Below are 25,949 nucleotides of genomic sequence, written 5' to 3'. Positions count from 1 at the left end.
AGGAAATATTTTTGGGTTTTATTATCATCTATACCTCTGAGGATTTCTACCAGAAACCTGCTGCTAGGAAAAGAGAAAAAACTTGCTGATATATCAGAGCATTAGAATTGTGTTGGTTTGTGAAATGTGTTTGGTAACCATGGGTACTAAACAATTTCATAAGGATTTCACATAATCTAGGAGCTATAAATAGACTAGGAAACAAAGTAGGAGCTTAATGCAATATCCACAGGTTGGGAGGCAAAATGTTCTTTGTAACATAATTTATTTCGCTGTGCTCCAACGAGCATTTTTAAGGCATTTCTGGCAATACCATAATTTCTTTTTTTGTGCATATCTTCTTTTCTAGCTTATCCTGCCCATCACTTGTGCCTTGATCAAGCTGAGCCTGGGTGATAATGAACCAGGGAGTAATAATAAAGCCCCACTCAATTTATTTAAATTTTAGAGGAAAGTGTGCAGAGTAATGTGTATCAGCCAATGCTAAGGAAATTTAACCAAGTGAAAGATCCATGGAATAGAGTATTTGTTCCATGTTATGAGGTTTTTTAACTCTTTGCACACTTACATAAAAAAGAACTGAATTTCTCATGAAGACAAACCAACAAACATAGTAGGCAGTTCACTACCCAAATTTTGGATGACTCAATATGAAGACAACTCAGTTAATCAAATAATTAAACTCATTATCTAAAGCATTTTACAACAAAGCTAACAATAAATTAGTCTTAGTGTTTCAGCTCCTAAAGAGAGCTTAGAAATCCATGGTAATACAGAGAACACTGTTTAACAGAATAGTGGCTGCTATAATTAAAATCTCTATTAATATTTTAGCATTCTCCTTCATCACCTTCACCTCTCCTTTCAGTGTGTGTGCTTTAAGAAGAAAAAGCACTTTTAGATTTTTGGGAAGATTTTCCTAGTGCCAACAGAAAAAAGGAAAGCAGCACCTTGTTTCAGGGTTACTCTGACACCCCATAATGAAAGAGCTTCAGCCTCAAGTCAATCTGTTTCAGCTTTTTGAACATTTTTCATGAGCTGCTTACTCACATCTTTATTCAGCTTTCCTTCACTGCAGTATAGCAAAAGCTGCACACATCTATATTTTCTGTTAATAAACTCCTATCCAACCACAGATTCCTCAGACTTAATTTTAATACAGGCTTCCAGCCCAGCCAAGCCAAGCTAATGGGGTCTGTGGCATGATGTTCAGACTCAGCTGAGAACCAAAGCACAAATGCAGTGGGACTTCAACCACAAGCCACAGCTCAAGTTCTCATAATTCATCAGCTGTTAATCAAATCACTCAGGGCTCCAGGGCTGTGGCCAGGCTGGGTGAAATAGCTGGCAGCAACACTTGCAGTGAAGACAAAGGCTGGGAACACACAGAGCCAAATCCAAGCAAATGCTCCAGCAGTTCTTCCCTGTCAAGCTAATTCATGTGTGCTCAGTTTTTAATGAGAAATTCTTGATTAATTTAACACAAATGGCTATTTTCTAAAGGCTAACTAGCACATGGATTTATACTTGTAAAGCTGGAGCTAATTATAGATTTTTTTTCATGTTTTTTGGCTAAACTTGTTAAAGTGGAAAAATATGCACAATACAACATCAAGGCAAAGAAGTGTTTTTCTCATCCTAGCAAGAAGTTTCAGTTATTAGATTTCTTATATTAAAATAAAAATCACCAGCAATATTTTTTAGCGCTGGCTGGACACCATCTTCTGTGTAGCATTTTAATTGTCTAAAGAGGATTTTTATTACTTACTTGTTAGTATATTAAAAGTTTATCTTTTTTGAGGGTTTACTTGGCCAGAGCCAGCCCAGTGGATGCCCCAGGGGTTCCTAGGTGCACACTGGGGCTCTCCAACCTCAGCATGTCAGCAGCCAGCCCAGCTGCAGGGACCCTGCCAACCTGCCCCAAGAAATCCACTCAGCCTCTGAGAGGGACAGTGGGACTTTGCAAGGAGAGACAGAGTGAAACCTGAGCTCCAGGGACAGGCCAGGAGCACCACGGCCATCCCACTCCAGAGGTGAGCAGGTCATTCCCCAGCTGCCTTAGTGCTTCCCCAGATGTGCCTGGCAACGCAATTTGGATCAGCAGCCAGAAATTACTTTTTCATGCAACAACATCTTTGTGACCATAAAGAAAACTCCTGAGAACAAAGGTGTTCAAGCAAAACTTAAAATGTCCTTATTTTATCCTAAAATTGTGCTTGGCTTTGTATTTATTAGTAGGCATCCTCAACAAGGATCAAGCTTGTTTTTCAAGGTATTATTGTAGTCTAGTTCCGGGACTGAAGTCCATTGCATAGAGGGCTAAAAATAATTTTTCATAAATTTTCTCTCCCTCCACCACTCTGATACTGCACACAGGAATTCTTGCAAAGGACAGGAGAAAGAGAAGAGTATTCTCTCATTGTGGATCTTGCCTTGACAGCCTCTTGGGTTTGACAGGCTATGCCACGACTCCACATCTCAGAAAACCATTCCTTATACATCAACAGAAGTGCAGATTTTAAGGCTGACTTCAAGACGTGAATTACTATGAAATCCAAACATTGTTTAGAAGGAAGCACATAAAGAGCACAGCTTCCAGTATAGCACCATGAAAACCTGCATTTCACAGAGCTAAGGTAACAAACTGCAAAATGGAAGGGAAGAGATTCCTCTCTCAGTTCTTCCTTGGGAAGCCATTTCACCAGGTACATACAAGACAGTCACTGTGTGGAAATTTAGGGTTCTCTATTAAAACTTGGGCTTCCATTAAAATTCAAATTAAGAGTTTTCACTTCCACATTATCATCCTTGGGGTCTGTTTTTTTCTTTTCCAAAGGACAAGCAAAAATTTCACCACTGCTCTACTGAATTCCTGTTGCAAGGATGAATAACTCACAAGGCTGGATCTGCCTACTGTTACTGTGGTTACCAAAGTTTCATTTCCACTGAATCTGGATATCAGTTCTGTTCCAGTTTGCATATTTCAAGCTTCTGCTACTGAGAAGTGTTTTAGTATTTTCTCTCTGCTGTAATGCAAACAACAAAGTAGTGTTTACCTGTGAAGCAGTCTTTGGCTTCCATCCTGTGTGCAGCGTCCCAGGCTGGGCCCACTTCTCACCAGTTATTAATTTTGGGTGTTTCCATTGATTCCATCTGACTCCAAACCCTACAGGAAAAAACCCAACATTTCTTGCAGTGGAAGGAAGTTAATTACACCAAGCAGAGGACATGGAGCAAGTTACAACCACACATCTCCAAGGATGTAAACTGTGCACCCTGGCAGGAATGCCATACCAGAGAAGCCTGATATACTGAGCATGTACATATTAACTGTGCAAAACTTGTAGGGCTCATGCTTTAAAGAAGCACCAGATATTGTAAGCACAGATGATAATTAACTATGGAATGGGCACACTTTTTCTTCCACCTTCTAAAAATCCTTTTGGTGGGCACCAATACCAGCAGAGGATGGCACTGCTCCTCCGCACTGTTTTGGTAACAAAACTGGACATTGTTCTATAGAATTCAAATTGGCAGCTTTACTCCAGGGTGAATGTGGGCTTGACCAAGGTACAAAGAAGTTATTGATGCAAAACCATACCATAAGGTCATTCCTAGATTCCATTTCTCCACAGATGATAGCAAAACCTCTACAGCAAGATTTTGATGATATCAAATAGCATCTTTGATGCTGTATATGCTTTACAATTCCTGACTTTTGAAAAATGCACTGCCAGCCCCACTGGGAAACACACACAAATTTTCATCTAATATAAAAGTGCAACAGCTTGAAGACATACAATGTTTGAACAGCAGTTCCTTGCCTGCATTCCCCCTTGTATTTTTTTCTCTGTAGGGCATATACACTGTCTGAATCACTTTCTATGGTTCCTTTAAGATTAGCAAGAATGGTCCAGAGCCTTTAAAGGGAAGCAAACTCTTGAATCTTGTCAGGGTTTAATCAAAAGTCATCTTATTTAATTTTAAAATACTCGTTTTTAATTTTCCTTTTAAATTTAAGGTTTTAAACCCACAGGATTTTGTTTAAATATTTTGAATATATTAATTCAAAGGGAAATTGGTTGACCTTGGGTTTTTTAATTTGGCAGAGATGAAATAATTTAACTGTCTTAGTGTAAAACCCATGTAGATTAACTATGGTACCATATGCAGAGGTCAGCAAAATGCATTTCTGAATTTGGAACACAGATACGCAAGATATACAGATATCCCCCGGCCCACAAAAAACACAAACCCAAACAAAACAACCCCAAAAAGAAGCCCCCAAATAAGGAATATATTTTCACCACAAAATTAGAGGTTATTAAAACACAGAACAGAAGCAAGCCAAAGAATTGCTGAAGGCCTCTGTTTCCAGCACAGCTGCTACAATAGAGAATGAACCCAGCTGATAAACTCCCAGGAAACTTTAATGGATGAATTAGAGCCCTTAAGGTTGACACTGTGTATAAATTAATGATAAAATATAAATTAATGATGTATAGATTAATGATAAAATATAAATTAATGATATTTGACTATATATAAATTAATGGGGTCTATATATTGTGATGAAGGATTGGCCTCTGTTTGCCTTCTGCTGACAGTGCTGAGTGTTTTCAGAAGCCGCTGAGAAACAGCACATCCATGTTTTTAGGAACACACCACAGGACATCCTGGAGCTTCAGGGTCCCTGCCAGGACATCAGAGGAAGACATTCTCAAGCAAAGGGGAATGTGAGACCCCTCAGTGACAGTGCTGCTGCCCATGTGCCCCCTGACAATCAGATCTATTTATTACATCATGGTGAGGGCTGCCCAAACCACTGGGGCTTCTGCAAAGCTTGGCCTGGTGGATTCCTGTGAGCCTGCCCTTTCACATGATGCACTGCCAGATTATTGGTATAAAGCTGGAACAACATTGCAATTTCCCTATTGAATAACTGATACTCTGAATACCAAAGTGATGGGCAAAAGACACGAGGACTGGTCCCAGGCAGTGAAAGCACCTGAGTGGGACAATCACAGAGAGCCACTGAATAGCAATGGTGCAACACAAAAGGATTTCTAAATTTTTGAGGCTTTCTAAACTGCAAAGGCAATGAAACACAAGATGAAAGAGGTCTGGTTTGGAAAATTATGCTGCTGTCATTATGCTACAAGTCCACAAGATGCTCCTTCCACCTACTTCCCAGCCCTGTGGAATATATAAACCTCTATAAATTTTAAAAAATATGTAGAAGAATTAGCAAGGGTCAGTAGTTATACAAAAAACAGAAGAGACCAAGTCCAGCTTTCCCAAATTTTCCTAATTATGCCTTGATTAGATGTTCACTGTATTCAAAGAACAACTCTCTACTGAAAATTAATGATTTTTAATGTCATATCTGCCACTGTATGTTATTTCACTGTTGATAAACCAATGCATTTAAGGTGGCATTAGCAGAAGATTTATTTTTAATTTCTGTTTCAAAGAAAAATATGCAATTTTAATTCCATTTATTTTTGCAGTGCCTTTTTAGCTCAGCTCTGACAGAAAGGAAATCAGACATTTGGAAAAATGAGCTAGGTTGATTGAATATTGATAGGCCAATTTTTAATTTATCAAGGTTATCTAGAGGAGCTAACACGACGGTGCATACTAACAAGAAATATCAACACACTAAGTGGTGTGTACAGTGAAATATTTCTTTGGGGAAAGAGCTCTGGAAGGACTGGGATTATTAAAATTAGAACCATACAATGGGGATAGGAAGGGACTTCCTAGGAGGAAATTAAAAGCAGGTGACAAATGTGACAAAGAGGCTGAGATGAATAAATGGCAAATTTTGTATTTTGCACTGGTTGCAACACAAAACCCACACCAAATGAGTCTGGATAAGAGAGACATCCTCTGAGGTGACATCTTTTGAGGTAAAATGGCACAAGTAATGCTAATGTTTGACTCCTCCAAAATTTCACAGCAAGTCAGGTAATTGTTACAGACCTTACAATACACAACCCACACTGTCAAAAACCTGCTAGGCTTGGCAGCCCTCTCTCAAAGGCAGTGCCCAAACAGCTGAGAAGAAGCAAGTGAGCGTTAGTTTTTATTTGGGGGATGCAAAAATGAGCAAAATGTACTGCAACAAGAGTAATGCCAGAGCAATATGTAAGATTTTGGAAAAAGTGCACTGATTCCTCTCTTGACTCATAGCAGCAATTTAATAAAATTACATTTTATAGCAGCACTGGGCCAATAGCAGATGTCTGCACTTGTTCATTGGAGACAAACCATTAGAATCCTTCATTTCATAGATTTATCAATAATTTAAAAGCTGTGTGAGACTCCATTGAACATCAGTGTGGTCAGAAAATGCTAGAAATAAAGCTTTTTACAGGATTTCTCCCTCTCATGAAGCTAAAATTACTGAAGCCTTACTTAAGATCTGTGTGTTGTATCTTCTGCTCTGTCCCTGTGTCAGCAGCAGCAGAGGAACTGTGGCACCTGACCCTGGCCCAGCCCAGGTGTCTCCACCCTGGCTGCTGCAGCACCAACGGGGAATTCTCACCACAGCTGCATCAAGAGCTGATTTCACAGATAACTTCCCTTACTGCTGTCCTGCATAAAAGAAGAGTCTCTGATGTAAATTGCCTTTGTTAATACTCATTTTTACATCTTTTCCAGCCCTGCAAGACCTTAATTTCCACAACTTTTCATCTACAGCCATAAACACACATGGCAGTTGGATACAGATAGCATCCTCCAGGTATGAACCTTGCAATTTACTCTTTTCAAAAATTCCTATGAAACGCCCAGTTCCATAGTTTGCAGCAGATTAATGCTGTAGCTGATTTGTACTTCAGAGATAGGTGCAAAAAATGTTCTTAAAATTTTCCCTCACATGGGAACACCATTAGGCAGGCTCCAGAGAATCTCTGGACTTCCCAGTTCCAGTCATGTGCTGTTCATGTTTTCACTTTCCCACGTGCTCCTGTCAGAGCTACTCCCCAGCCTGATGTACATGCTTCATTCACTGCTTGTTTGATTCTTCACTGATCTAAAACAATGTCTCCATCCCTGTTCACTTGGTTTATCTCTCATTAGGGATATCCCATTCACCTTCCAGGAGCAAATTATTTTACACTTTGTCATTTGTTCTTGGCAAGTTTGGAATGGAATTCTTTCATCCACAACAGGTCACAATTCAGCACAAGTGATACTTATCTACACGTACTTTGTCCTCCTTTTAGGAGGACTTATCACCACCATCATTTGTAGTAACTGCTCTTTAATTCCCCTCTCCCTTTCATTTAGGGGACCCTTCCAATAGGACATAGTCTGATATCAGAACAGGCCATTGAAAAGCTGATTTTTGATTCTATCTTAGCACCCAGCCACTATTTCCAAAACAAGTGACAATAGAGTTACAAATCTGCTACTATTTTTAAAAACCCACCATTATATTTGCATACAGAAAAATTATGTTTCTTATTTTTTTCTGAAAACACTGATATTTCAGAGGGTTACAAAGAAACAATCTGGTATGTTTAGCCCAAAAAGCCTCAGTCCACCCCAAAACTCCAAACCAAATATTCGTAATCAAATTATCACCTTTCAGCAAATAATTATCAAACAGGTTATTAATGTAGAGGGTCTAAAGCTACAAATTTGAGACAGATTATAATTTTTTGCATTCAATGCATTATGAATATACCCAAAGTAGAGATAAAGGAAAAAGAAACTATTGTAATTTAATAATAAAAAAGGCCAAAAAACTGTTAAAATTTTTTTTAGATTCTGTAAACGATTTTATATTGCCATAATTTTGTGCTTGCATAAGATATATCTTTTTAACTTTTCAGCTGTGAGACTTCATTGGTATAAGTTCGCATTGTCTCATACCTTTCAGAGAGAAAGCAGTGAGCATAATGAAGCTGGAACTGACAGAGGAATAATCTGCATTTGATCTCTTCTGAATGACCCATAGTTCAGCTGTGGTTCAATTCCTCCTATCTTTTAGACCATATTAATTGGAAACAGAAATCTGAAATATTAAATTGATAACGGACGGCTTTTAATTTCCTTCAGACCTTATCATGCTGCATCAATGTGCACAGCTCTGAGGATCTGAGAATCTCTGTGAGAATTAATGATGCATCTCCATATCTGCATGATAAAGATGGACTGCCCTGACAACATTTACATCTGATACTATTAGAGCCTCTCCAATGATAGCCATTAACAAGTCCATTAATGAGAGCATATTTCCCTGAGGCCCTATGGCCATTCGACATTGTAATCTAAATCTATACTCTCCAGAAACTCCATTAGAAAGCAATGAAGTAAGTCCCTGAACTGTACAAAGGTTATCAGCCACATTATCTCACAGAGCAAAAAAGGTGAGGGAGGCTTCTTTCAGTACTGGCAGTATAGAAGATTAAAATGTACAATGGTATTTTCTCTTAACAAGGAACTATATTACAAATACACTGGCTGAAAGACATATTGCTGTGGCTTCAAGCAACTCATACTCAAACTCTTAACTTTCAGAAAATTGTATTCAAGTGGAATAACACAGTCCAGAAATTCATCATACAGATAAATATAATAAACTAATAATGATGTTAAAACCCCAGTTCTGTTGGCTTGGAGTCTGTATGCCAGTTTACACAGATTTGATTGAAATAAGAGTTACTGCAATATGCAATTCCTTATTTGCCAGTAGATAAAATTGTAGTTCAAGAAACAGAAGAATTACTTTCATTTCAAGATGATTCTATTATAAAAATACACTCATCAATCTGTTTTCTGAGAAACTGGTTTCACCTCAAACCTAACAGTGATAATCATTCACCATGCAACAGGCATCTGAGGTGGCAGCTTCAAAACAGCAAATATTGCTGACAAAAATAGACAGTTGTTCTCAAGTCCTAATTCTTATGACAAGAATTAAATGACAGGGCATCACTGCTCCAATCTCTTCCTGATCTAATCTGGGAGTAAGCACAATTTCAGACTCCTGGACCATGTACTTGGTATCCTTCATCCATGTTAAATCAGTTTGCTGGAATCAACAAAATAGGAAGTCTTATGTAAATGTGCTTTTGAGGAGGGATATTTTATTTCTTAACTATGGGCAAAAGCCCATAGTTAACTATTCATTGTTATCATTTAAAGTTTCTTCATCAAGGCAAAATTTACCAGAATGTCAGCGTTAAGCAAAGCAAAATAAATTATGCCCAAAATAAAAAGGAGAAATATTGATCAGTATATTGAAGCCTGTATGGGTAGACACTGATGAGAAACATCCCTATAGCCTTCAAGTTCATTACTAAACTGGCCTCATTTTACCACAAATCTTCCCTGGCCATGATGGATTTTGGTTTTGCAGAAAAGCATGCATTTGTCTTAAGGCATTACAGAAGCTGAAAAACATCTCTCTGTAAATTACTTGATTATGTTGCAATGCAAATATAAATACCCCAAGAGTCATCATTGATCAGTCAATGTTTTTAGGATTATGGCCCTTTTGGTCCCAGCAATAAAAATCTATTGATATTTAGGAGCTATTTATGTTGTTCACTTTATGTACCATGAGAAAATCTGACAGGAGATTGTTAGCACAGGTATTGAACACTAATACCTCTTCATATTGGTGTCATACTCATAACAAGATCTGTGCTTTCTTAGCAAATTGAGATGAGAGAGACAATTATGTAAAATTCTTTGATCTTTTTTTTCTATGTAGCCTCTGTTAGAAATAGAAGAGTGAACTAGGTGAACTTTCAGTTCAACACCATATAGGAATTTCTATCTCTATAAATAGTATTTAATTTAGAAGATCTTTAAACAGCTTCTGCCTCCTCTTAAGTCTCTCTCAGATGACCTGGGAGATGACACACAATACCTGTGTCTCTACTTAGTTTCCTTAGCCATGTTAAAATTTCAAGACTTCTTAGAGGGGAAAAATATACTTTAAAAATACACTCATGAAATACTGCCCTAAGCTGGGAAAAAAAACCCCAACATTTTGTCAACAGTCATGTTAAGAGTATCTTAACTTCTGAGCTATTATTACTTTTTTAGAATTTAACATTTAGGAATAGAACTTGAAATTTCACATAATATGTTATAATTTACTCAGCAATCATCAAGGTCACTCCTAAGCAACTGCTCAAGAAATATTATATACAGAAAAGTAAAGCAAGTTCTGTGTTATAAAATACAATGAAGCATTTTAAAATCCAAATCCCTTCCCTCCCTCCAAAGGAACAAATTATTTTTTCCTGGAAACCAGCATGCTGCTAGATTCAGCCTCTGTCTGCCAAATCTGAGTCTGAGGGAATGTTTCACGGTGAAGACATAATACCTTGGAAAGGGAAAACACACATAACGAACCTGACAAGAACAGCAGTGCACACAGGGCTCAGCCATGGGAACAAGTGCTGTGCCAGAATTAATCACATCCAGAAAAGCACAACTCCTTCATGTTCATCTCTAGTGCTTGCCAAGGGTGCTGACAACTTCTAACATGCAGCAGTATATTAAGAACTTTTCTGAAAACCTGCAAGAAGATTAAAGGATGGTGATAAATCTCCTCAGACTCAGCTCAAGCAATAAATGGCGATGAATTTTTGGGAACACAGTGAAAACCCAGAATCAGCACACTAAGGTACTTGGTCCATGTTTGTGATGGTTCACATGAAAGCCTGAATTCCAGGTTCTCAGTGAAATGTATATTTCCTGCTATACTCAACCACCTGCAGAGTTCTGACAGTGCCAGCTCATCCTTCATTGCACTGCCTGAGCAAAACTTCAGGCAGAGCTCTGCACCAACACTCCTGCAAACCCAGCTGAATGCAAAGTCTTAACAAAAGCATTTAAAAAAACACAGCAAAAACAACCTATAAAAAATAAACCCCAACTTACTCCATTTTTACTATGCATAGCATATAATTTTTTCTCATAGACTGAGTGGTATTTACTTCTTTTGGAAAATCAACTTTTTTTTTAGTGGCTTAGAGGAGCCTCTGCAAACTGCCTGAAGCAAGTTTTTCCTATGTATAAACATCAGTTTAGGATCTTGAAATCTAAAGAGATTTATTGAATAATCATTGCAAGATCATTTCTCTAGTATTTTACACGCACAAAGAATCACTGCCTTCCAGTTCTATTTCAAGACAGGCATTACCTATTGTCTGTTTTCAGGATCCATTACATTCTGCTCAGCAGTCTACTAATGCATGACTTGTACTACTGAACCTTGAGACTTGGCATGTCTTTAACAAGACAGTCCTTGGCAGGAACTTGGCTTTCATAGTAATAAAATAACACAGAGGTTTTTAATTACCTCAAGACAGTTAACCTTCATTGATTGTTCCATGACTCCATCACGTCACTGGTTCTGGAAATCACTCATCACAGACAACCTCTCCAAACAGTCTGACTCTGCAAGACAAGAAAGGAGCTCTTTTTAGTGACTTAGCAGTAATAATGAGAATTATACAAGTGCTGAAATGAAAAAAGAAGAAAGAAAATAACATATAATTATGTAAGGGTTTGAAAAATAGGAGCGAACAGAGAAAGTTAAAACAGAAAGGCAAAACCAGGTAAAAAACAGCAGAATGGGAAGAAAGTTCAAGAGCAAATGCAGGAATAACTGTTCCTCTTGCTTCTCCATAAGCAGAACAGTAGCCTGCCAAATGTCTAAAAGCAGGTACATAGACAAGTGCTGTACAATATCCTGTTCTCCAGTCTTCGGGGTCACTTCAGCAGTCAGGACCAGGCTTTTCCAGACTGTAAACTGGATATAGGAAACCAGTTTCCATAGACAATTGTTCCCTTAAGTATGTAGATTTTACCAGAAAGGAAAAAAACCAAACCCAAAAGACTTAGATGCAAGTCTCTAGATTGGTCTTTCTGGAGCTTCACACACACTTTGTGCAAATCACTTGGCAATCTGTTTTGGCTAGAGGAGTTAGCTGCTTTTGGCAGCTCACAGTCTCAAAAAAGCTTTCAGTAACTTTTGTTGACTTCCTTGTATGTGGTTATAAATGAACCTTTTCTCCTCTTCCAAAGTCCCATCAGTATGGGGGGCACACAGAGCTTCAGACAGGATTATATTTATCCAGGCTGTTGCTGCAAATACTACTTTTACAGTCTCAAATGTCATCTCAAAATCTAAACACCTGCAAGTCTCTGATATGGTTACATCAATTGCAATTCGTTCAGACAGTGATAAACTGTCAAATCTGTTTGGTTTGTGCTGTTTTCCCCTTATCTTCTGCTTTTTCAGAATCTGTGACAGCTTTATGGGAATGCATTATTACTTGGGAAATGTAAGATCTGCACAGCCTTTTCAGCGAAAGACAGTATTCCTGAGTTCTGTAAGCAGTAAAAAGGAGCGTAAATGGACTGAGCAATTTTGTTCCTGGTTTCAATGTAAATAACAGGTAACAGGGGATGTGCAGAACTCGCTGCAGATTCCCCTCATGGTTTTACTTCTGGCACACACTCGCTGCTTTGTGCTGGGGAAACGAAAGTTGCATCATCTTGAGTGCCTGATGAAATCACTGGGAAAGAGTGATTTCCTCTTTCATGCTGGCTTATTGTGATATCTTCCATCTCAGTGGTGGTCTGAAGCCACAGTTTCTGATAACCCCCTGGCCACCAGGGTACAGATACACTTTTAAATCTCAGAGTTGCTGCTATGCTTAGGGAAGTATTCCAGTTAAAATATTTGTCTTCACAATTCTTTTCACAGTAATTGTCCCGGGAATTTCAGACACTGAGAAGCGTGCACCTTTACAAGTGTGACAAAGAGAGATGTCAGACAGCAGAAACCCCTTCTCCAGATATTGAGGCATGAGAACTTGCAACAATCATGACTTCTGAACCAAGAACTAAGCTGAGGTTCAACTTTTGTCCAAAATTCAACCTTTGTGAAACTCTAGAACTAAATCAAGTACAACGCCTGTGTCTCCTGAGATTATCCTGCAATTCTGAAATCTGTAATGCGAGAGAACTCCAGAAAGAGATTAGAGTACTAATCTGGATCTCAGAAATGCACTCCAAACACAAAGTAAATTTTTTCCCTGCAGGCAGATGGCCAATTTTTCCATTCTCTTCCCATTTTTAATTATGCAACTGATGCAAGAACTGATTCTCAAACAGGACATAAATGTAGTCCCTACAGAAAAATTTGTTTTCTAAAACCACTTCTACCTTTTTTTGATGGAATTGGATTTCAGAGGACTTCTAAGATGAGAACTACTTTTTAAAATTAGTTAAAGGGTTTTTTTATTCAATATATGTCTAGAATTATTTGAAAATTAATCTTTACCCTAGCAACCAATTGCATCCCAAAAATAACTTCCTAGAAAGGTAGCTTCTAATATTTCAGAAGAACAACTACAATGTGGCTTAATTGCAAGGGATAGTTTGATAGTATACAGAATATAATTACATGGTATTTCATATCTGAGTCATCCTAAGAATAGAAATGGAAGGAAGCAATAAAAATTACTCAATCACAAGCTTAAAATATTCTAGGCAATAAATTTAAACAGCCAACAACCCTCTTAACATATACGTGGCATAGGCAGCTCCCAGTAAGTTATGAAGCACCTGGCAAATACTGTTAATTCCCTTGCACCTAAGTTAATTGCAGATTCCAGCAAGCAATCAGATATGATTAAATTACATTTTTGGAAATTACCACATGGTTCAGAGGCTGAAGGAAGACAGCTTAAAATAGACCTTTGAAAGGTAACACTAATTAGGCATAATCTTAATTCTATTCCTCTCAGCTTCGAAATTGCAGGGACAAATTCTCCTTTCAGAGCACAGTGTGAAAAGCAGCTGCAATCACCAGACTGTGCAGGTATATTGAACTCAGGATTTTTAACCTCCCATGGAAAACTTTTTGACCTCATTTATTCTCCAGAAAGAAGTATTCCATAAACAAGAAATCAAGATTTTTTTTTTTTTAAACTGGGTTTTCCCAGTGCCTGAGTGCATCAATCCTAATTAATACAAAAAGCACTAATAGAGTTAGGGAATGCTGGAATATCCTGAAAGAAAGAGGTCTAAGAAATCAGCTAAGCAAGCAGCACTACTTGAGAAGAGATAACAAGAAGGGAGAGTAAGAAGATGAGAGGTCAGGAATCATTTGGGAAGCTGTATTCAATAACTCAAAATGCATGGTGCTCTATATAACTCATATCATAAATTACCTCATCTCTCTCTCTCTCTGACATCTCCTAACCCAGGCCCATTTTCCATTTTGATTGAAATAACCTGTTCCTCACTGAATTTCTTAACACCAATCTCATTCTCACATAGTCGTGGGGCTGGCATACTTTGAATCTTTCATTGTACCAAAACCTGCCTCCCTCGGTCACCTCAGACCTCCCTTCTATTTCCATTTCTATTTCTAATCCCATTAGAGAGTCCAGTAAACTACTAAGCTCAAAAAAGCTCAGTTTTCACCACTGGAACCTAACACACAGCAAAGCCTATCCTGAACTTGAAGGACTCTTCCTTCTCCTGCCATAAAAACCCTCAAGCTTCAGCACATGCAGCACCAGGAAACTGATTGGAAAAGGTTCATAGAACAGAAAAACTGGTTTTTATGTCACTGAAAATTACATAAGACAGCTTTGCAGACCCAAGCTAGACAGCATAACCATGCTATGAATAACAACAGTATTGCTATTATTGCAATAATAACAATAATTGCTATTATTGCTATTAATAACAACAACCACATTTTATCCTGATTGGTGCTCTAGGTCACTGCATCCTACCTACAGACTGATGGCATGCACCTGAGGCAGAGAGAAATCTCAGTTCACACCCAGAGCCTATCTAATGCCATGGGGTCTTTCAGGCTTTTTAATTGCCAGGAAATTAAAAAGTATATTTTAAGCCTTCAAAAAATGTACAAACCTATGTCATGATTAGCAGTACTGTGTACATGGTGAACACTGAAAAATCCGGGTGTGTTTGTATTTTTAATAATATACTGGTAATACTTTTCCCATTTTTCTCCTTCAGTAGAATAAAAGAGCTTTACCACTCCAATGTTTTGAGTTCATAGTTTAACATAAAGAGCTGGGAAACATTAAAAGAAAACTGAAAATCTCTGGTTTTGTGAGTTGTTCTAAGAGCTCAGGCACTTGGAACGCAGCAGCAACCAACTCATTTACTTCATATTGTATTTTCCCTCTTGCAGCATATAATTTCTTCATCAAATTTGCATTACTGAACCCCAGAGTGGAATATTTCAGATGAAGACAGAAAGGACAAAGTGTGGGTGGATAGACACCAAGTGCTTGTACATGCCAGACTGCCTGATCAGTGAAAAGGAATTACTCATAAATGGGACTTCTGAGACAAATATTAGGCACAACTGCGCTTCCAAGCCCTGTAAAAAGAGAGACAGCTTCCACTCCATTCCAGGTAGAACTAACCTAAGTAGCACATTAATTTTTTTCTGATTTCCATGACTCATCCAGCACTAGTAGAGGGCCTGATCTTGCAAGATATATCTTTAGCAGCTGTGAACTTCATCCTGACAGGTCACATGAAAAAGCACTGATTCTCCTACATTAAGCAAGATCAGTTACTTAATGTAATTGATAAGCTGGAGGGGGATATAGAGGAACTCCCACAGGTCCTTCATGAAAATTTATCCATCAGACCCAGAGAAGAATGGATGGTGTCCTTGACTTTGGGTAAATCAATTTCCTTTGGACACTCCTGAATCTTTTCAGTACAAAGAACTTGTAAGTCCCATGGGCAAAAAAGTATGTGTGAAGACCTTACTATTTGGGTTTTTTAATGGACTGATTATAATTAAATGCCAGTATTTAGAAGCCAGTTGCCAGGAAAGAAATATCTAGAATCCCACAGGAAAACATTTCACCCTACACCTGCCTTATCTGCTAGAGGTTTAAGTTCTGATTAGATCACATTTTGGTACTAATAAGGAGCTTCCCTACACAAATGTATGTATTAATACAAATATATATTGATAGTGTCAATATACATTGACATATGCTAGCTGCCCCTCTCTAAAGGATATATAAGGATATATATAAAGGACATACAGACACACAAGAAATGGTTACACATGTGCAAATAAATAGAAGTAAATAGAGAGTCTCCTACAGTGACATCATCTCTCTTCCACTCTCTGAACCATTCTCACTTAACTCTGACTAAACACTGAGGAAGTATTTTGAGATTTGAGAGGTGTCTTGATCACAACAGCAGTAGATGTGCAGTGGCATGAACACCAACAAGAAATTATTTAACTTAAAATTATGTGTCCAAGTAAGGGAATTCTCTTTAATGAACAAACCAGACCAAACCAGCATAGTTACAACATTGTCTCCAATAAAGACATACCATAAGACACACAACTGCAATAGCAGCTTTGCAGATTCCAGAGGTACACCAGAAACAGATTTTTAAAAACATACATACATGTATATATAAATTATTCGTCTTGTCATTCTATACCATGGGCTTAGCATTTGCTCTGCTGCAACTTCCTACATTTTCCGTAACAATCTTATGTCACTTAGAGTAAAACTTTCCCAGGAACTGAGTTTTTAAGTGGTTAGTGCTTACTCTTCTTAAGCAAGAGTTTCTTCAAGGGACTAAAGAGACTGGAAAGTTTTACAGCTGAACCATCAGTACAAATCCAGGTGACACTGACTAATGGAATTTGGCTACCAGGACATTAAGGAACCTGTGAGTTGGATCAATCACACACACATACCCCCCTGTAGACTGGAAGTATTTGTACCTGAAACCAGTGTGTTTGCGTTGCCAGAAAGGCCAAAAATTGGATAGGAATGAGAAACACCTATTCTCATACTTGAGCCTTTCCTTCAACTTTATTTACAAAGAGCACTGGCACAACAAAGAGGAGAAACTTGAAAGGTTGGCTCCTATTTTAAATCAGGTTGTGCAACAAAGCCTGTAGAATTGCTATTCCAGTGACTTTCCTGAACGCTGAATCCTTGCTTTGAAAGCTAAGATCAGTATCTGTAGCTTGTAGCTTTTTTTGCAATTTGTATTCAATAGAGCTACCAGAAACCACTCCTTTGAACAATACCCGGTCTTAAAAAAGAGGATAATTCATTTTACACTGGGCTATTCTTCAACAATTTTTCAGTCAATCACGGGGTTAGTCCACCTTATTTATAGGACACTATACATAAATGATAAATTAGGTTACACTAATTAGAAAAAAATCTATTTAAAATGTCTAAAACGAAAATGTGACAGAAAGTTGGACTTTAATCATACATGCATTATCTAGTCAAATAAACCTTGCCTCAACAATTATTTTATTTACGTTGGCTTAATACCATTAATTATGGACAAAATAGCAAATATCACAAAACTGAAAGCAATAATTTGATTAAAATCATGGCAAAGATCTCCTTGCATGGTTTCATTTAGAAACACTTTATCCCTATAATACAGGGGAATATCATCAGTAGAGCTCTTTGCCTAGGTAAATACAATTAGTTTCCTTGAAGGTCACTCAGGAACACCCCTGAATGCAGGTACATTGGGTTACAGAAAGGCTTTTAAGTAAACTCTGGAGAGTTTTCTAAAGTTTTTTTAAAATTCACTTTAAAAAACCCACTCCAAGCACCCCCCTTAGAAAGTTGCAACCAGCAACTTCTTTATCTGAGCATGGCAAGAGACAAATAAAAGCATTAATCACTGTCAGACTGACTTATTTATGCAGTATCATACAAAAAAGTAATGAAAACCCTAATATACACAGGGTATAAATTTCTGCTGCTTTCTGAATTCCTCCTTATTAGTACTAGCAAAGACCTGATAAAACCTGCTGTTTGAATTTATGCCATGGCATTGGGAACTTGGTTTAGATCTCTGTTTTCTTTCTAAAATATGTGCATTTTTGTCCCAGAGTCTTTCTATATGCTATCCAATTAATCAACAACAGAATCCAGCCACCAGAAACTGATGCTGAGTAAAAGAATTTCATATTTAGAATAGGCCTTTAAGTTAAAACATTTGCTAGCTAGAGAGTACAATGGCTTGACAACCCCCACCAAAATTGTGTGCATTTTTAAATTCATAAAAATAATTTAAGAGCAAAGGTAACTTCTATGACGTAATGAAGGACATTTTAATGAAGGACATTATACAAAGCAGAAAATCGTGAAGGGTTGGTTTAAACCCTAAAATATTTATCTTGCCTGGAATTAAAGCTACACAGAAGATTTCTTGCCATATCCCACCATACAGAATTTGCTTCCTCCACTCGACGGCCCCAAACTCAGGACAAAAGCTTCAGCATAAATGAGCTGGTGGGTGCACTGTGAAGCACACACCCTGCCAGGTTTGGCATCAGGAAGGCATGAAAATCCATGCAGCCCCAAGGCAGACACGGGCTCTGACCAGACACAGAGGTTGGGCAGTGCTGGGCCATGCAGGGCTGACTCCAGCCCCAGGAAGGGCAGGCACCTGGCACCTGGTGATGTCCCGGGCTTTTAACCCGGCATCTGGCGGGTTCCCCAGGTGAAAGCAGTGTGCTGTCTCCACCAGCTCAGCTGCCATCTCTGAATATTTTAACTCTCATAAAAAATACATTACCTCTACCCTGCACTCCTGACTTTGCAGGGCTGCCAGAGGAATGTGGACAGCTACCTGATTTCTGTAAAGAATTGCAAGAAACACTGATTTAGGACCGACCTGTTTGTGTCATTTAGTAGATATTTGCTGGGTGTACCTTGTTATTCAGAGAACAATAATGATAAACTATATCTTCCTGTAAATTTCATGTGATGGCATCACTTTCTGGTGCCTTGCCATCTCTTCCTTCTGGAGAACAGGTATCAAGACTGATTCATCTCCAATTCCTATTCCAGACACAACTATCTCAGCCTTCCACAATACTTTGGAAAATGGAAACCAATTTAATCTCTGACCTTGGACAAAACTTCTTCAAAGCATTTTTCATTCTCCACATCATCACTTTCATTCACTCCAGTGCATCTCCTGCATTATCACTGGTTATTAAACTTTTAGTTGTTTTCCTCAGCCACCTTGTACAGTCACTTCTTGACATAGCATCTTTATTCCTGCCCCTTGGTTCAAAGGTTTTTGGGTTCTTTGCCTAGCAAACTTCTCTAAATACAACTGTCATTTTTATGCAATCCATACATAGTGAATTATCAGAAAGGAAAAATTTGAGGTACACTATAGTATATTAATGGCAGCTGCACTGTGTATTAATTCACTTATAATGGGGTTCTTCAGAGATGAAAGCTAAATGCATAAATTAACATAAGAAAAAATTTATAGTGAACACTATCAAAAAGATATCTTGTGCTCTATTAAAAAGATGACACATATCCTCTAAATTTAATGTATTAATTTTAAATGCTGGTGATTGTATAAGACTTATTGCACAGCTCAACAGTTGGAACACGCTGCTAACATGGGAAAATTCCATTAAGAAAGTAAATCAGAATCTTCAATAATAGATATGTATGATACCACTTTTTTCTATTCCTTTACTTTTACATTAGCATCTTCCCAATTGCTTCACCTCACAAGCCAGACACCAGGTCAGATATTGTACAAGTGACAGCAATCTAATTCCAAAAGTGTCTGCTATTCCCTTAAGATTTGTAATTTCTCTTTTGGTCTTCTGGGCAGATAATTAGAACAGCTTCATGCAAAAAAATTGGCAGTCGCCATGCACAACCAAAGATAAATCGCCTTTTTTATATGCTAACATGTTATAAAGCCATGACTAGTATGGAATTATACCAAAGCCATGGTGTAGAAACAACTGGCTGGCTGAAATCTACCCAGTTCTTCAGCTGATTTTTTTATCCGGGAATACACTTTACATTTATAAGCTAGTCCTGGAGGGTTGGTTTAACGCCCAAAATATTTATCTTGCCTGAAATTAAAGCTAAACAGAAGATTTCTTGCCATATCCCACCATCCAGAATTTTCTTCCTCCTTTTGACACTTCTATTCCTTTCTTTAGAGGCTCAATGCTTGTTCTTAAGCAGCCTCACATGGAATGAGTTCCATAAAATAACACTGGTCTTGACTTTTCATTAACTTTGGTTCACAACCCCTGCTTTCTAGGACTGATAAATTAAATTTGTACTGCAGAGGTTGTTTCAGCCCAACCTCTGTATTAGCTCTATTTTTTTTCCACAATAAGTTTGTATTTTTTGTTCTACTTCTGGAAGAGCACATGTTTTTCTAAAAATAACTTGTTAAAAGTCATCAAACAAGAAATCATTTAAATTTGATGATTTCTGCTTTGCAAGCCAAACAAAGAAAAGAACTAGCTGTTATAATTGGTTGTATCTAAATTGTTTAAGAAAATACTAAAGTGGCGAAATCCTAATGAAAAATGCAACATATCAAGTGGAAAAGGAATGTGCCAAAGAAACACTTGCATTGACTTACTAATAACATGTAAAGATTTTTGTCTTTTCCCACTCCACACCTCTTCAAGCACATTGCTGTCCTTCCCAGCTTTGTTCTCACCTTAAACGATTTCCTCCTTCATTGTGGCCATTATGGACTGCTAGAGGGGAGTTGTTTCATTTCTTCACTGAGATCAGCAGGCTACAGAGGAAGATGAAGAGGAGCCCTCTCTCCAAAATGGTAAGGAATAATTTCTCTCTGGCAGCAAGTCAAGGAAATGAAGCAGGCAGATTTAGGAGGTACTTCCAGCAAGGTCCCAGCTGCCAACACCAGACAATAAAGGTAGGACCACTGAGGGAGATGTGACCACCCCAAATTATGGGAGTGGAGAAGGAAGGGGCAGGAATTTCACAGGCAGTACAGAAAATGGTTTCCCAGGAAGAAGAAGAAACATTCATAACATGTTGACCTCTCCTTCTCAGCCCACAGAAGATGTTTACCTAGTTAAATGCCAACAGCCCAGGACTCCCTTGCTTCGTGATTCAGTGAAGCACTGGTGTCAATAGCTGGATTCCAAGTGAGAGAGAAATGTGTGCTCCTTAACAAGCCTGACTTTTTACAGCTGACCGGCTGCAAGGTCCCAGAGTGCTGTGCCCATTAGGCTGCAGACAACACGTCCAAAACACCTCTGCTGCCAGCAGAGAGCTCACCAATTTCCATCCAGTAATTTCAAAAGCAAAACATTTATGGCTTCAAGGGATATGGCTTCAACACCTAATGCTTTGACCTCCAGAAAGCCTGCAGCAAAAATTACCCCAAAAACATGGTATAACTAGAAAGATGTAGCTAGAAAACTGATGTCTCTACTGCAGGGACAGAATGACCCCTGTCCCTCATGGAGCTGCCTATGCTGTCCCTCTGCTCTTGGATGGCAAAGTGACAGCTACGTGTCTGCTTGTTCAAAATTGCAGTTCCTGTGGCAACCCCTGCTCCCTGTTGTATCACAGAAAAATAAAAAAAATATAGTAAGTAGGAAAGGCAAGCAGGTTAAAAAGGTCACAGTGTTTTCAATAACACAGCTTCATACTGTAGCATAAATACATACACTAGAGTGTAAATAACACAATGAATAATGGAAGATTTACTGCAGGGCAGCAGCAAGGAAAAGGCTGTTGGACACTTAGGCATGACTAAGATACCTCATGGTTTATTCATGCTTTTTGCCCCCGTGTCAAATGGGCAGGTATCCACATCCCCAGATTTTTAACAACTGTTACTCAAATGCCTCCTCCTGGGCAGAATTAGGAATACGGCCAAGAACTGGATGAGCAGGAGGGAAAAAGCTGCATTTCTGGTGCCAGAGGGGATGCACAGGAGCACAAGGGTGACCTGGGCACTCGGGCGAGCCGAGCAGGTGCTGCTCTGCTCTCCAGCTGCCAGCCACCCCCCAGGCCCTCTGCCTGGCACCTCCACAAACACCAGGGTCCCCTGCTCAGGAATAATGATCACTGGGCCATGGGGCCTCGCCACAATGCTGGAGCCCTTGTCCAGGGCAGCCATTCCCAGTGAGGGCAGCTGGGACTGCCTCAGGCTCCCAGCCTGGCTGAGTTGGCAGCCCTGGATCCCCGGCCTGCCTCCTTCACATAAAGGCTTTTGAGAAATACTGAATGTATTTCAGTACTTTCAGAAATACTGAATGTATTTTCTAGGAATGCCAAGAGAAGTTTGATGGACATCTACCATATTAGCCTTTTGTTGTATTCATCAAGTGTGGGAAAAAAGAGGAAATACAAAGTTCCAAAGACTTTTTCTACACAAATCTCATTTTTTTTATAACTTTAAATGAGTTTTAAATAAACCTGTTATCAACAGGCATATTATACATGAATTAATGCAGAGCATTAGAATGAAATACAAAATGTGTTTGAAAACATTAAACAGGGCAGCACTATTGGCTGTCACTTGTTTCACTGAAGTACTGCACTCCTGCAATACCATCAAAGCTCATCTTCTCATTACCTTTTATTTGCTTTACTTCCCTATAATACATTTACATAAAGAATAAAATGTCATCACTTCACACATTGTGAAGGGGATCTGGATAACAAGGAAGGGAGAGTATCTTTGCACTTCATAAAGGAAAACTCAAAAAGATTTCTCTGAAGAGGGAAGTTAATTGTTGCATAAATTCATCAAATATAGTGAAAACAGTATCGCATCTCATAGGAAAAAAAGTGGGCAGTTCTGGAACATTTGGTGGGCTCTGGGCTAGATTTTATCTTGTTCACTCTGATGAAATCCACAACAAATCTATTTAACTAATTTTGTGTCACCTTACCCACAATCAAAATTTTGTTCAGATGTGCAAGTTCCCCATCAAAATATATTGATTTCTTTTCCCTGAGATGCGACATACCAAAGCTGACACTAGATACAGCTGACAAGTCCAGTATAATGCTTAGGTATGTCACCAAACTGGCATCCAATTCAAATTCTTTCGCAAATTAAGATGCTCTCTTTCTCTTCTAAAAAATTTACTGATATACCAGAATGATGTGGAATACACTAAGTACACAGAAATTGAAAACTTAATTATCAACAGTTTTAAATAGCACTGTAGAGCATCACTCATATCTTCATTTGTAATTGTACAAGACTGAGAATTACAGTGCCAACACTATCAATTCAAGACTGGGTTTGCAAAGTGAACTGGCCAACCCTCAGGTACCAATCAGTATCTTGGTTTGACACTGCACATGAAATGCAATGGTACAAATGGTCATAAGCTGGTTTATGGATCAGTAATTCAGTTATTCATTGAAAAAATAAAAAGCATATCCACCTGAATTATTCAGTTTCCCTCCTGCAGGACAAGGATGTCCATTCTGGAAAGATGGGAAGCCAAATGCTTCTTTACTGTCTCAGCCACAAGGAAATAAACACTGATAAGTTTTATTTCACAACAGCATAAATCCTTAAAAACTGTACTGCCTCCAGCTGTAGAAAAGCAACTTGATAACAGAATCTTTTTGGCTTTTTACAGAGCATCAACGACAGAGGTGTTCAAAGATTAAAAGGGTTGAATTTTGTCACTACTTAGCTTGCACCATTTCTGTGCGCAGCACTGCCCTCTGCATCAGAAGGGATCTTGAGAAAAGCCTCCTTGCTTTGAAGAGTTGTGTGTAGTAGATGAATTACACACTAATTAACATGGTGACAGATGAGACACACGTGAGGTTTGTTTGGTTTTTTCCACTTGTTCTTAAAAGCCACAATTAGCCACATGTCAAAACAGAGTAGCACTAGACTGTGCACTGCAATCGATGCACAGATATCAGCTCTCACCTGTTTCGAGATCTGACATTTCAGACATAGCTGTTTGGATTCCTTCTTTTTCCCCAAGGAGAGATCAAAATAGGAAACCATTTTCAGTTTGGATCAGTAGCTATTGACTTAGAAAATCATACCCATACTTTCTATATGTGCTAGAAGATCATTTTCATTCATATGCTTTGAGGATGAAATATTCTTTTTCTACCTGTGAAACAAAGCATTTCCTGAGCTGAGCTGCACACAGGAAAAATATCCCAGAACCTGCAACTTTCCTCTTTTTTGCTTCTTCTTCCTTTGGATGGCCAAGCTGCCTTGTCAGACAATGAGCAATGGCTGTGGTTCTGAAGAGAACAATTATTTTGAACCAAGTTCACAGAAGTCAGCAGCCTAGGCTGACAATACAGAAAAATGAAGTGAATACTCTCATAAATGTGGTGGGCTTCAAAACTTTCCCCATTCACAAGATACAGTGTGGGCTGGCAAATATACATACACCTACTTCATATGTCAACTTTTGTGTTTTAATTGATTTGTGGCCACAAATCTGTAGACTCATTTGGTAAAAGAAATTAAAAGCAAATGCTCGTTTAGATAAAATTACGTTATGCAAACCCTAAGTACAATTTTGTTTCTATCATAGCATAGAGGTAAATATCAGAAGACTAAAGAACAGAACTGTCTTCTGGCCAATATACTTGTCTATGTCACCAAATTTAAGAGGAGGAGAGGAGATTAAAACAGTTCTAACCTCGATTATCCAAACTGCAGGAAAATGAGTTGGTATGACTGGTGTCTTAAGCACTTCATTAAAAATATCTTCCTGAACAAACACATTTGTAATTTTCAAGGCCACATTCTCAGAAGCTTTGCTCGTTTTCTTCTACTCTTCCTCCTTTAATTTCTGGCTAGCTACAAAATAGACATTTTGTACCTACCACAATGCCAAGGTTCAATTCACTAATGAGAACTCAGCTTTAATGCATTACCCTTTGTGCTCCATTGCTGGGGTTTAAATCCCAGGGGGATGTTCATATTCATTATGAGACTGCAATTTCTGGATCTCTGCTGCCCTAACATGACAACTTCACTTTTAGCAATAAGCAAAGAGGTTGCAAATTCTCCCTATGAGCATCTGAGAGAGTAAGGCTGCAAAGGAATTGAAAATGCTTGTCATCCCTATGATCAAAAGCTCTGCATTCAATTCTTAAATATGTATTTCAAGAACGTACACAGGATTTCTCAGGGCTTTTATAATTAATGGAGCTATTCAGGTGAAGAACTTTTCTATATAAAACTCATTGTATGCAATACTTTGCACGAGTATTTTTTTCCAGTGAAATTTCTACCAAAGATGCTCTGAAAGTCCTGGTAAATCCTACAGATTTAAATCTTATAGATTTTCCATAAGGAGAGATGATATGCTACAGTTACCCTGGCTGATGGCTTTTAAGTTACTAATGTATCAAAGCTGAGTTTTGATTTAATTTTCAGGCCTCTCCAATTATAAATAAATAAATTATAATTGGTAAATATTGAAATTTGGATGATTTGTTAGATTCTTGGGCTGAAAAACTGAGCTTAGAGCACTGTGTCTAAATTATGTCAGTGCTATGCCCTTTCTTCTTGAGAAAGCTAAAGAAGACTAAAATTAATCATTATGTGAACAAACTTCTCAAATACCAAGTATTTGTAATCATCTTGTATAAACTGAAGTCTGTAAAGAATCTGCCTTAATTATGCATCCAGCAGTCACTGGTAAGTAGCTTTTAATCAGAGATCTGATTGCCATTTTTTTGTACCTGGTCCCTAATGAGATACCCTGTTATATGTCATTCCCCTACCCACTTAATACATCAAATTTACATTTTCATTTTGAGGATATAACACACTTTATACCAAGTATCTTTATGCCTCATTTTACAGAGAGAATCACAGACTGGATATGTTCCATGTGATGAAAAATTGTGACATTTGTGTTTCATTATAATATCCTTGCCAGAAAAGCAGATCTGGGAGCAGAAGTAGCCCAGCTATAAAAACACAGAGTAAATTCAGAGAGGGCAGCAGCAATTACTATGCATAACACAAGAGCCAGTATCTTGTCAGAGCCATGGATGTAGGTGATAAATTACATTAGCAAAGGGTTGAAAAATTGCCTTTTTAAAATACAGTAGTAGTTAAAA

The sequence above is a fragment of the Ammospiza nelsoni genome, chromosome 8 (assembly GCF_027579445.1).
Source record: "Ammospiza nelsoni isolate bAmmNel1 chromosome 8, bAmmNel1.pri, whole genome shotgun sequence".
Taxonomy (NCBI): Eukaryota; Metazoa; Chordata; class Aves; order Passeriformes; family Passerellidae; genus Ammospiza; species Ammospiza nelsoni.
The sequence above is the reverse complement of the archived record's forward strand: the minus strand, read 5'-3'. Positions refer to the sequence as shown.